Here is a 12176-nt window from a genome sequence, read left to right as displayed (position 1 = left end):
TGCATATGGTCATATAAGGTTTTAAAGGTAATTCTATTTGTAGCGCATGGAGCGAAAATGTGTTGAAATGAATAGGGTTCTCCACAATGGCAGGACTTGTTAAAGATATGGAAGCGGCAGCCGCCGGCACGGAGGCGTCTGAAGATAGTGAGGAGGTTTGTTGGGAGATCGGGGTGTAGATCGTTCATATCAATGGGTTGATAGGACAGAGATGTTACGTACTGACTTCGAATGAGTTTACGGATTTTACTGTAGAACTCGGTTACTGAGTAGCCGATGTTAGTGTTAGCTGGGCTAGATTCTGCCGCTTCTTTGGCAGCGACATCCGCCAGTTCATTTCCCCGGACCCCTACGTGAGAGGGGACCCAGAGAAATGATACGGATGTGCCGGATGAGATTAACTGGTGACATATAAAGAGGATTTCTCTTTGTAGCTCTGCCCGATTTGATGTGTTTCGATGCAGAGCTTGTAATGAAGAGCGCGAGTCAGAGCAGAAAACTACCGCACGCGGTGTGACTGGGAGGTCATTTATAAAAGTGCATGCCATGAGCAAGGCAAATAGCTCGGCTGAGAATATGGAGATGTCTTTATTAAGAGTATATTTCCTTGAGATTTTGAGATCTGGGATCACAAAGGCGCAGCCAACGCTGCCGTCTGCAAATTTGGATCCGTCAGTAAAGACTTTTAAATGCTCCGAGAATTTGTAGTTTAGGGTTTCTTTTGTAACAGTAGCTAGGTAGACGGGGTTATCTTTTTTGGTAGTATTATCTTCACTGTCGTATATGATAGTAGGGGTTTCCTCAAGCCAAGGCGGGTAGGAGGGCGGGGGGACCCTGGCCAGCTCACTGACCTTCACCCCGCTATCGGCTAGAATGCGGTTTACTGTGTCGGATAAGGGTAGCGTTTTGGCCAAGAGTTGAGTGCTATGTTTGGTGTTGGCCTCATAATTTTGGTGCTGAGGAAAAAAGTCAGTCAGGACCTCGCAGGCAGAGTTCTCTACCGCGTGGGCTCTGACAGCATACTGAGCTGAACGGAGTTTTATCTCATCCACAAGGGGCAGCCACCCACACTCGCTGTAGACTCGACTCTTACTCGCTTGTTGGGAGAGTCCCAGAGCTATTTTGAGCGCCCTGCACTCTATAATAGCGAGTTTTTTCATGAGCGCCGGGCGCGTCGCGAAATAAGCTTCGCACCCGTAAAGGAGGCGGGAGCGAATTAATGCCCGCACTACCTCTGTGACACACTTACGTCCTCTGGCCCAGGATTGGGACGCCAGGTAGCGTATGATATAAAGATCCTTGTTGGCCTTATTGATCAGATGTTCGATATGACTGGTCCAGTTAAGTCGGGTATCGATGATAACGCCGAGGAACTTAACTTCTGAGCTCGGTTTGATAATATCACAACCTATCTTTATACTGCAGTTCCTGTACAGTTGTCTACGGGAGACAACAAGAAAGACTGTTTTATTTGAGGCTAGTTGGAAGCCGTTGGTGTACATATATTGACAGAGGTTGTCGATTTTAGTTTGGTAAGAAGATAAGTCAACAGTGTTGGTAACTCTGTTATGGCGTGGTCTATTAGTGTCTATTAAGGCGAGGTCGTCCGCATACAGAAGTACACTGGCACCGTCAACCTTAACAGAAGTAATGTCATAGAGCATGATGCTGAATAAGTTTGGCGCGATGATACTGCCCTGGGGAACCCCCATGTCCAGCGCATGGGTTTCGGACACCGAAGAGCCCACTCGGACAGACATCTTGCGATTGCTGATGAAGTTTTTGATGAATTGGTACATGTGGCCAGAGACACCGATTCTGCCGAGTTTTAGGAGTAGACGAGCATGCCAGACGCTGTCGTACGCAGATTTAATATCAAAGAAGGTTCCAAGAAGAGAATTATTACTATGTGCCAAGGTCTTTTTGATTTTTTCAGTGACGTGCACAATGTGGTCCGCACACGAACGACCTTGCCTAAAACCTGCCTGGCATGTAGGAATGATATTGTGTTTATTGAGGTGGAACTCCAGCCTCTGGTTCACCACACGCTCAAAGATCTTGCTGAGGTGGGGGGTTAGTGATATGGGGCGGTAACTGCCAGGTAGATTGCCCGGTTTTCCGCTCTTATGATGGTAACGTTAAAATTAATATTAAAAGTCCTACGGTTTTGAGCCATTAAGGACTTGAGTGTTTGTCCGCTTTCAAAAAGAGGAAAGAAAGAAACAAAAAATAAGGAGAGGAGGGCAGGGGGTGGGGTTGAGTTGATAATGCTCTGTGGAATTTGTTAAAATGAAAAGTAGTTAAGATGTTTCTTGGTAAGAATTATAAGTCTGTATTCTATATCTTGAATAACGGGCTTGTAATATTATTTTTTTTATTTCAAATCGAGTTAAAAAGTGGAACCTTTCAGGATCACCAATAAAACCAAATAGATGAGCAAGTAAGAGGAACACGAACAATAAATCTCAAAACTTTTTACAAATAAAAGGATTAAGATGTAAGCCACGAAGGCCGTGGTAATAAAAACAATATGTACAGTTTGGCGACTAGTGGGCCTTGGGTGAGGATATGTTGTCTAGAAGGTAGTCGCTGGAATCAGGAGGGATGGCGGGAGCCACTCGACCTCAAACTGAAACACGCTGATGTGATAATCTGGGCTTAGTTATACCCACAGCCCCATGTCCGAGTCCCTGACCAGTCGGCACAGCAGCAAGCTGTGTGACCAGCCTAGAGAACTGCTACTGCGCAGATAATCCTGGGGACTCAGACCATGGAGCTGCATATGGTCATATAAGGTTTTAAAGGTAATTCTATTTGTAGCGCATGGAGCGAAAATGTGTTGAAATGAATAGGGTTCTCCACAATGGCAGGACTTGTTAAAGATATGGAAGCGGCAGCCGCCGGCACGGAGGCGTCTGAAGATAGTGAGGAGGTTTGTTGGGAGATCGGGGTGTAGATCGTTCATATCAATGGGTTGATAGGACAGAGATGTTACGTACTGACTTCGAATGAGTTTACGGATTTTACTGTAGAACTCGGTTACTGAGTAGCCGATGTTAGTGTTAGCTGGGCTAGATTCTGCCGCTTCTTTGGCAGCGACATCCGCCAGTTCATTTCCCCGGACCCCTACGTGAGAGGGGACCCAGAGAAATGATACGGATGTGCCGGATGAGATTAACTGGTGACATATAAAGAGGATTTCTCTTTGTAGCTCTGCCCGATTTGATGTGTTTCGATGCAGAGCTTGTAATGAAGAGCGCGAGTCAGAGCAGAAAACTACCGCACGCGGTGTGACTGGGAGGTCATTTATAAAAGTGCATGCCATGAGCAAGGCAAATAGCTCGGCTGAGAATATGGAGATGTCTTTATTAAGAGTATATTTCCTTGAGATTTTGAGATCTGGGATCACAAAGGCGCAGCCAACGCTGCCGTCTGCAAATTTGGATCCGTCAGTAAAGACTTTTAAATGCTCCGAGAATTTGTAGTTTAGGGTTTCTTTTGTAACAGTAGCTAGGTAGACGGGGTTATCTTTTTTGGTAGTATTATCTTCACTGTCGTATATGATAGTAGGGGTTTCCTCAAGCCAAGGCGGGTAGGAGGGCGGGGGGACCCTGGCCAGCTCACTGACCTTCACCCCGCTATCGGCTAGAATGCGGTTTACTGTGTCGGATAAGGGTAGCGTTTTGGCCAAGAGTTGAGTGCTATGTTTGGTGTTGGCCTCATAATTTTGGTGCTGAGGAAAAAAGTCAGTCAGGACCTCGCAGGCAGAGTTCTCTACCGCGTGGGCTCTGACAGCATACTGAGCTGAACGGAGTTTTATCTCATCCACAAGGGGCAGCCACCCACACTCGCTGTAGACTCGACTCTTACTCGCTTGTTGGGAGAGTCCCAGAGCTATTTTGAGCGCCCTGCACTCTATAATAGCCAGTTTTTTCATGAGCGCCGGGCGCGTCGCGAAATAAGCTTCGCACCCGTAAAGGAGGCGGGAGCGAATTAATGCCCGCACTACCTCTGTGACACACTTACGCCCTCTGGCCCAGGATTGGGACGCCAGGTAGCGTATGATATAAAGATCCTTGTTGGCCTTATTGATCAGATGTTCGATATGACTGGTCCAGTTAAGTCGGGTATCGATGATAACGCCGAGGAACTTAACTTCTGAGCTCGGTTTGATAATATCACAACCTATCTTTATACTGCAGTTCCTGTACAGTTGTCTACGGGAGACAACAAGAAAGACTGTTTTATTTGAGGCTAGTTGGAAGCCGTTGGTGTACATATATTGACAGAGGTTGTCGATTTTAGTTTGGTAAGAAGATAAGTCAACAGTGTTGGTAACTCTGTTATGGCGTGGTCTATTAGTGTCTATTAAGGCGAGGTCGTCCGCATACAGAAGTACACTGGCACCGTCAACCTTAACAGAAGTAATGTCATAGAGCATGATGCTGAATAAGTTTGGCGCGATGATACTGCCCTGGGGAACCCCCATGTCCAGCGCATGGGTTTCGGACACCGAAGAGCCCACTCGGACAGACATCTTGCGATTGCTGATGAAGTTTTTGATGAATTGGTACATGTGGCCAGAGACACCGATTCTGCCGAGTTTTAGGAGTAGACGAGCATGCCAGACGCTGTCGTACGCAGATTTAATATCAAAGAAGGTTCCAAGAAGAGAATTATTACTATGTGCCAAGGTCTTTTTGATTTTTTCAGTGACGTGCACAATGTGGTCCGCACACGAACGACCTTGCCTAAAACCTGCCTGGCATGTAGGAATGATATTGTGTTTATTGAGGTGGAACTCCAGCCTCTGGTTCACCACACGCTCAAAGATCTTGCTGAGGTGGGGGGTTAGTGATATGGGGCGGTAACTGCCAGGTAGATTGCCCGGTTTTCCGCTCTTATGATGGTAACAGTTAAAATTAATATTAAAAGTCCTACGGTTTTGAACCATTAAGGACTTGAGTGTTTGTCCGCTTTCAAAATGAGGAAAGAAAGAAACAAAAAATAAGGAGAGGAGGGCAGGGGGTGGGGTTGAGTTGATAATGCTCTGTGGAATTTGTTAAAATGAAAAGTAGTTAAGATGTTTCTTGGTAAGAATTATAAGTCTGTATTCTATATCTTGAATAACGGGTTTGTAAAATGATTTTTTTTTTTAATTCAAATCGAGTTAAAAAGTGGAACCTTTCGGGATCACCAATAAAACCAAATAGATGAGCAAGTAAGAGGAACACGAACAATAAATCTCAAAACTTTTTACAAATAAAAGGATTAAAATGTAAGCCACGAAAATAATATTACGGTTAAAATTAATATTAAAAGTCCTACGGTTTTGAGCCATTAAGGACTTGAGTGTTTGTCCGCTTTCAAAAAGAGGAAAGAAAGAAACAAAAAATAAGGAGAGGAGGGCAGGGGGTGGGGTTGAGTTGATAATGCTCTGTGGAATTTGTTAAAATGAAAAGTAGTTAAGATGTTTCTTGGTAAGAATTATAAGTCTGTATTCTATATCTTGAATAACGGGCTTGTAATATTATTTTTATTTTATTTCAAATCGAGTTAAAAAGTGGAACCTTTCAGGATCACCAATAAAACCAAATAGATGAGCAAGTAAGAGGAACACGAACAATAAATCTCAAAACTTTTTACAAATAAAAGGATTAAGATGTAAGCCACGAAGGCCGTGGTAATAAAAACAATATGTACAGTTTGGCGACTAATGGGCCTTGGGTGAGGATATGTTGTCTAGAAGGTAGTCGCTGGAATCAGGAGGGATGGCGGGAGCCACTCGACCTCAAACTGAAACACGCTGATGTGATAATCTGGGCTTAGTTATACCCACAGCCCCATGTCCGAGTCCCTGACCAGTCGGCACAGCAGCAAGCTGTGTGACCAGCCTAGAGAACTGCTACTGCGCAGATAATCCTGGGGACTCAGACCATGGAGCTGCATATGGTCATATAAGGTTTTAAAGATAATTCTATTTGTAGCGCATGGAGCGAAAATGTGTTGAAATGAATAGGGTTCTCCACAATGGCAGGACTTGTTAAAGATATGGAAGCGGCAGCCGCCGGCACGGAGGCGTCTGAAGATAGTGAGGAGGTTTGTTGGGAGATCGGGGTGTAGATCGTTCATATCAATGGGTTGATAGGACAGAGATGTTACGTACTGACTTCGAATGAGTTTACGGATTTTACTGTAGAACTCGGTTACTGAGTAGCCGATGTTAGTGTTAGCTGGGCTAGATTCTGCCGCTTCTTTGGCAGCGACATCCGCCAGTTCATTTCCCCGGACCCCTACGTGAGAAGGGACCCAGAGAAATGATACGGATGTGCCGGATGAGATTAACTGGTGACATATAAAGAGGATTTCTCTTTGTAGCTCTGCCCGATTTGATGTGTTTCGATGCAGAGCTTGTAATGAAGAGCGCGAGTCAGAGCAGAAAACTACCGCACGCGGTGTGACTGGGAGGTCATTTATAAAAGTGCATGCCATGAGCAAGGCAAATAGCTCGGCTGAGAATATGGAGATGTCTTTATTAAGAGTATATTTCCTTGAGATTTTGAGATCTGGGATCACAAAGGCGCAGCCAACGCTGCCGTCTGCAAATTTGGATCCGTCAGTAAAGACTTTTAAATGCTCCGAGAATTTGTAGTTTAGGGTTTCTTTTGTAACAGTAGCTAGGTAGACGGGGTTATCTTTTTTGGTAGTATTATCTTCACTGTCGTATATGATAGTAGGGGTTTCCTCAAGCCAAGGCGGGTAGGAGGGCGGGGGGACCCTGGCCAGCTCACTGACCTTCACCCCGCTATCGGCTAGAATGCGGTTTACTGTGTCGGATAAGGGTAGCGTTTTGGCCAAGAGTTGAGTGCTATGTTTGGTGTTGGCCTCATAATTTTGGTGCTGAGGAAAAAAGTCAGTCAGGACCTCGCAGGCAGAGTTCTCTACCGCGTGGGCTCTGACAGCATACTGAGCTGAACGGAGTTTTATCTCATCCACAAGGGGCAGCCACCCACACTCGCTGTAGACTCGACTCTTACTCGCTTGTTGGGAGAGTCCCAGAGCTATTTTGAGCGCCCTGCACTCTATAATAGCCAGTTTTTTCATGAGCGCCGGGCGCGTCGCGAAATAAGCTTCGCACCCGTAAAGGAGGCGGGAGCGAATTAATGCCCGCACTACCTCTGTGACACACTTACGTCCTCTGGCCCAGGATTGGGACGCCAGGTAGCGTATGATATAAAGATCCTTGTTGGCCTTATTGATCAGATGTTCGATATGACTGGTCCAGTTAAGTCGGGTATCGATGATAACGCCGAGGAACTTAACTTCTGAGCTCGGTTTGATAATATCACAACCTATCTTTATACTGCAGTTCCTGTACAGTTGTCTACGGGAGACAACAAGAAAGACTGTTTTATTTGAGGCTAGTTGGAAGCCGTTGGTGTACATATATTGACAGAGGTTGTCGATTTTAGTTTGGTAAGAAGATAAGTCAACAGTGTTGGTAACTCTGTTATGGCGTGGTCTATTAGTGTCTATTAAGGCGAGGTCGTCCGCATACAGAAGTACACTGGCACCGTCAACCTTAACAGAAGTAATGTCATAGAGCATGATGCTGAATAAGTTTGGCGCGATGATACTGCCCTGGGGAACCCCCATGTCCAGCGCATGGGTTTCGGACACCGAAGAGCCCACTCGGACAGACATCTTGCGATTGCTGATGAAGTTTTTGATGAATTGGTACATGTGGCCAGAGACACCGATTCTGCCGAGTTTTAGGAGTAGACGAGCATGCCAGACGCTGTCGTACGCAGATTTAATATCAAAGAAGGTTCCAAGAAGAGAATTATTACTATGTGCCAAGGTCTTTTTGATTTTTTCAGTGACGTGCACAATGTGGTCCGCACACGAACGACCTTGCCTAAAACCTGCCTGGCATGTAGGAATGATATTGTGTTTATTGAGGTGGAACTCCAGCCTCTGGTTCACCACACGCTCAAAGATCTTGCTGAGGTGGGGGGTTAGTGATATGGGGCGGTAACTGCCAGGTAGATTGCCCGGTTTTCCGCTCTTCAATACTGCTACTACTTGTGAGTCTGACCACGCTGCGGGGATAGTATCCTTTAACCAGCATAGGTTGAAAAACTGAGTGAGCAACTTAACAAAGTTAGGTGGTAGATGTTTTATCATGTGATATGATATTGGGTCTAAACCTGTGGATTTTTTTGGGTCTTTCACAGAAGAGATGGCGTTTTGGACTTCTTTTGCCTTAAACATGCAGTTTATAGGCAACTGGTTGTCATCTGGGGGGTATGTGAAACCCTTCTCCTGATCTAACCTATAATTGAGTCGTTCAGTATCTAGGGATTTTGATTGACTATTTTTGGCAAAAGTATCTGCTAATAGGTTTGCCTTTTCAGAGTCAGTTGTGGTCATTTTATCACCCGATAGTAGTGGCTTTTCTTTAGTTCTGTATCTACATTTAAATCTGCGGATTTTCTTCCAGATTTTGCCACAGTCTTTGTAATCTTTAGTTTCTTTGTGGACAAAGTTTTCCCAGTTTTGAAGTTTAGCCTCAGCTAATGATGGTAACCAGAACTGGTCAACACCCGACTCAGAACTTGATCTGACAATTCCCTGGAGTACCCCAATTCATGTCAACAAAGTTAGATTTAAAGCAATATCCACAGACACAAAATATCCATTTTCATATCAATAAGCATACAATTTATGACATATGTTGTTGATGATTTCATTTAACCTAAAATCGTGTATTATGCTGAAGAAAATAGATTAATCTTCATAATGCTACACAGGTAAAAAGCTACACTCAATCAGATCTATTTAAAGAAAGGAGTAGTCCCGGTGCTATTTTTAGAAACAGGTAAAATCCAGTCAGGATCTTTGGATGCAAAGGGTTAATCAGGATTTAGGTGAGCTGCTGTACCCCATCTGGACAGCCAAAGAGTACCCGGACCGGGGGGTTGAGGTCCGCCGGATCGGTTGCGGAGGGGGACGCCAGAAGGAGTCCCTCATTTCCGCTGGGGCAGTCGCTGTTTTATTTTGTTGTTTGGCGAGCTCGCGCCGCGCCCGATCCAGGGCCTCAGAATATGGTATGTATGCTGCCGACCTGATCTTATTGGCCTGCAGCCTCAGTCTCATTTCCGGGCATCCAAGATAAGCGGCGGAATGCTCGCCCTTGCAGTTTACGCAATGTTTGGCCTTGGTGCACGTCGCTCCGTCGTGGCCCTTGGAGCCACATCGGGGGCAGATCTGCACTTTTGATTTGCATTGTTGTTTTAGGTGCGATAGTCTCTGGCACTTCGTACAGCGCCGCACTGGAGGAGTGTAGGTAAGTATGATGGTAACCAGAACTGGTCAACACCCGACTCAGAACTTGATCTGACAATTCCCTGGAGTACCCCAATTCATGTCAACAAAGTTAGATTTAAAGCAATATCCACAGACACAAAATATCCATTTTCATATCAATAAGCATACATTTTATGACATATGTTGTTGATGATTTCATTTAACCTAAAATCGTGTATTATGCTGTAGAAAATAGATTAATCTTCATAATCTTCACAGGTAAAAAGCTACACTCAATCAGATCTATTTAAAGAAAGGGGTGGTCCCGGTGCTATTTTTAGAAACAGGTAAAATCCAGTCAGGATCTTAGGATGCAAAGGGTTAATCAGGATTTAGGTGAGCTGCTGTACCCCATCCAATCAGTTCAAACAGACTTTTCTTGGACAGAGTTCTATAATTACATTATGAGATTTTATAATTCAACCTAATTTATGTTCTAAGATAATTTCAAATAAAGTAAACAATAAAGGGACACAATTTTTGTTTAAAAAGCTTGACTGTTGGGACTTGTACTCTCCCATGTCAGACTCAAAAGACTTATCCAAAAGAAGGAGACATGAAATCTGAGCGGTCCACATTGTTTAAAGAACTCTGCTTGGCGCTGATATATTGGAATATCAGAGCACGAATGTATTACTTCAGATGCTAGCCTATTGTGTAGGTATAACTCTATCAAAATATGAGTGTTGTGATCCTTCGCATCACCGATATAATAAAGCTAGGAAAAAATATGGCACCATTCTTTGTTTCGCAATTAAAGCATTGTTGTGCGCGCATGTCTTCATATGCCACTCTCACATGCTGAAAGCCACTTTCTTTTCCCAATTCCCATGAGAAGAAACCTATTTCACATCAATGCTGTTGGAATGAAAGGAGTACTGATATTGATTTGAATTTTGCAGGGGATAGCGCGAACGCAGTCCCCCTCACCAAGAAATTACACACTCGAGTCATCAACATTTGTGATGATCGTAAGCGTCAATCCACCCGAAGTGCAATGGGCAGACCTCAGCCTAGGAGTACCCCCTTGTTGATCAAGGTGTCTCCCGTGCCAGGTAAGTATGATGGTAACCAGAACTGGTCAACACCCGACTCAGAACTTGATCTGACAATTCCCTGGAGTACCCCAATTCATGTCAACAAAGTTAGATTTAAAGCAATATCCACAGACACAAAATATCCATTTTCATATCAAAAAGCATACATTTTATGACATATGTTGTTGACGATTTCATTTAACCTAAAATCGTGTATTATGCTGTAGAAAATAGATTAATCTTCATAATACTACACAGGTAAAAAGCTACACTCAATCAGATCTATTTAAAGAAAGGAGTAGTCCCGGTGCTAATTTTAGAAACAGGTAAAATCCAGTCAGGATCTTTGGATGCAAAGGGTTAATCAGGATTTAGGTGAGCTGCTGTACCCCATCCAATCAGTTCAAACAGACTTTTCTTGGACAGAGTTCTATAATTACATTATGAGATTTTATAATTCAACCTAATTTATGTTCTAAGATAATTTCAAATAAAGTAAACAATAAAGGGACACAATTATTTTTAAAAAGCTTGACTGTTGGGACTTGTACTCTCCCATGTCAGACTCAAAAGACTTATCCAAAAGAAGGAGACATGAAATCTGAGCGGTCCACATTGTTTAAAGAACTCTGCTTGGCGCTGATATATTGGAATATCAGAGCACGAATGTATTACTTCAGATGCTAGCCTATTGTGTAGGTATAACTCTATCAAAATATGAGTGTTGTGATCCTTCGCATCACCGATATAATAAAGCTAGGAAAAAATATGGCACCATTCTTTGTTTCGCAATTAAAGCATTGTTGTGCGCGCATGTCTTCATATGCCACTCTCACATGCTGAAAGCCACTTTTTTCCCCCAATTCCCATGAGACGAAACCTATTTCACGTCAATGCTGTTGGAATGAAAGGAGTACTGATATTGATTTGAATTTTGCAGGGGATAGCGCGAACGCAGTCCCCCTCACCAAGAAATTACACACTCGATTCATCAACATTTGTGATGATCGTAAGCGTCAATCCACCCGAAGTGCAATGGGCAGACCTCAGCCTAGGAGTACCCCCTTGTTGATCAAGGTGTCTCCCGTGCCAGGTAAGTATGATGGTAACCAGAACTGGTCAACACCCGACTCAGAACTTGATCTGACAATTCCCTGGAGTACCCCAATTCATGTCAACAAAGTTAGATTTAAAGCAATATCCACAGACACAAAATATCCATTTTCATATCAATAAGCATACATTTTATGACATATGTTGTTGATGATTTCATTTAACCTAAAATCGTGTATTATGCTGTAGAAAATAGATTAATCTTCATAATACTACACAGGTAAAAAGCTACACTCAATCAGATCTATTTAAAGAAAGGGGTGGTCCCGGTGCTATTTTTAGAAACAGGTAAAATCCAGTCAGGATCTTTGGATGCAAAGGGTTAATCAGGATTTAGGTGAGCTGCTGTACCCCATCCAATCAGTTCAAACAGACTTTTCTTAAACAGAGTTCTATAATTACATTATGAGATTTTATAATTCAACCTAATTTATGTTCTAAGATAATTTCAAATAAAGTAAACAATAAAGGGACACAATTTTTTTTAAAAAGCTTGACTGTTGGGACTTGTACTCTCCCATGTCAGACTCAAAAGACTTATCCAAAAGAAGGAGACATGAAATCTGAGCGGTCCACATTGTTTAAAGAACTCTGCTTGGCGCTGATATATTGGAATATCAGAGCACGAATGTATTACTTCAGATGCTAGCCTATTGT

The 12176-nt window shown here is 43.5% G+C and overlaps 2 protein-coding genes and 2 non-coding genes across 4 annotated transcripts in view; 1 reads left to right on the top strand and 3 right to left on the bottom strand.

Annotated features, from left to right (window-relative positions):
* Positions 1-12176, bottom strand: part of LOC138957261 (adhesion G-protein coupled receptor V1-like) — a 230200-nt gene that overhangs the window by 99157 nt on the left and 118867 nt on the right. The gene's annotated exons all lie outside the window — the stretch shown is intronic.
* Positions 1-12176, top strand: part of LOC138947544 (uncharacterized) — a 36154-nt gene that overhangs the window by 6241 nt on the left and 17737 nt on the right. The gene's annotated exons all lie outside the window — the stretch shown is intronic.
* Positions 10269-10432, bottom strand: LOC138951472 (U1 spliceosomal RNA). Its single transcript, XR_011451125.1, has one exon. It is a non-coding gene; the product is annotated as a U1 spliceosomal RNA (small nuclear RNA).
* Positions 11344-11507, bottom strand: LOC138951145 (U1 spliceosomal RNA). Its single transcript, XR_011451012.1, has one exon. It is a non-coding gene; the product is annotated as a U1 spliceosomal RNA (small nuclear RNA).

This window comes from Littorina saxatilis, linkage group LG1 (genome assembly GCF_037325665.1).
Source record: "Littorina saxatilis isolate snail1 linkage group LG1, US_GU_Lsax_2.0, whole genome shotgun sequence".
Lineage (NCBI taxonomy): Eukaryota > Metazoa > Mollusca > Gastropoda > Littorinimorpha > Littorinidae > Littorina > Littorina saxatilis.
Note: the sequence above shows the minus strand (reverse complement) of the source record. Positions and strands in the feature narration are given on the sequence as shown.